General features: G+C 43.2%; 1 pseudogene; it reads right to left on the minus strand.

The window, feature by feature from the left end:
* Nucleotides 1-214: 214 nt before the first annotated feature.
* On the minus strand, nucleotides 215-575 carry LOC122125025 (annotated as a pseudogene).
* Nucleotides 576-1,263: the final 688 nt, after the last annotated feature.

Here is a 1,263-nt window from a genome sequence, read left to right on the forward strand (position 1 = left end):
CTCAGTTTTACTTTTTTTTTTTTTTGTGGTTTATAGACATTGAACATTACAGTTGACTGAGTGCCTAGATTGTGACCAGGGCCACATCTGAGACCCTGGAGGTCATCTGCTCGCTATCCCTAGGTTTCCTAGGATGGCCGCCGGGTATGAGGCTCAGTGCCTGCTGCACGAGCAGGACCCCAGGGGAGAACACACTGGAACCTGCACGGTGTGGTGCATCTCACAGACACTTTTATTCATGCCACATAAGAAGTGGTGCTCCTACAAGGATATGTACAGCGGCATTCCGTGTTCCCATCTAACAAAGCTTGCTCAAATGTGCAGGCAGACTGGCATTTCCTGTCATGCAGAGGAGCTAATGATGGCCGTGAGAAGACGCAGGAGTGGAACCTTTTAAAGCCTTACTTCTTTTTATCAGCACTCCTGATCTTATACACGATGAAGCCCATCAACCCCATCCCTACCCAGATCTCCTGGTAAACCTGGGTGTAGTAGGGCTTCAGGGGGACCCAGACATTTTTCATAAAACTTTGAAGCATCTTGACAGGATGGAGGGCTCAGACCCCGCCAGACCCCACAGCTGTCCGCCAGGAAAGGTCTCAGTTTTACTTTTTGAAGGACAAGGCCCAGTCGGAAACATTGGAAGCTCCATTGTAAATGGTGCTACACTAGAATTTTCTAGGATTAGAAACATCAGGTTAAGAAATGTATTCATTTGTTGTATCTCAAATGAGAATCCATTCCGCACTATACATGATGATATTAGATGGCTTCCTGAGCCATATATAGTGAGGGAAGGTAGAACTTTAAATATATAGTGCCACTGATAACCCTGCATTTACAAACAGTATTAAGTGCACTAATTTTTAAGAATGATATGTACCAACCGACTAACAGTCTCCTTCTAAGGAAAAATTTAAAAAAAAAATCCTACCTCTAACTGTAATAGTGTTAATCGTGAGCTAGCTTCTAAGCTGTCAGGTTGGAACCTAATTAATCACTGAGGGTAGTATGGAATTGATGAATTGCCATGGTGCTTTTTTACTAGTATAAATCTTTGATTTAATGATTGCTGCTCTCTGATTCATACCATACTACCCCAGTGATCAATATGCATGATGAATGGCTAATTTTCAAGAACCACCCACTTGGTAATGTTGCTTTACATATACAGCATGTGTGGATATGAATTAGGAGCTAAGACAGATTTCTGACAAGGAGGCACAGGGTGAGGTAATATGGGAGAGGAGGAGGGGAAGACAT

This window comes from Dipodomys spectabilis, unplaced genomic scaffold (genome assembly GCF_019054845.1).
Source record: "Dipodomys spectabilis isolate Male_0828 unplaced genomic scaffold, ASM1905484v1 ptg000258l, whole genome shotgun sequence".
Lineage (NCBI taxonomy): Eukaryota > Metazoa > Chordata > Mammalia > Rodentia > Heteromyidae > Dipodomys > Dipodomys spectabilis.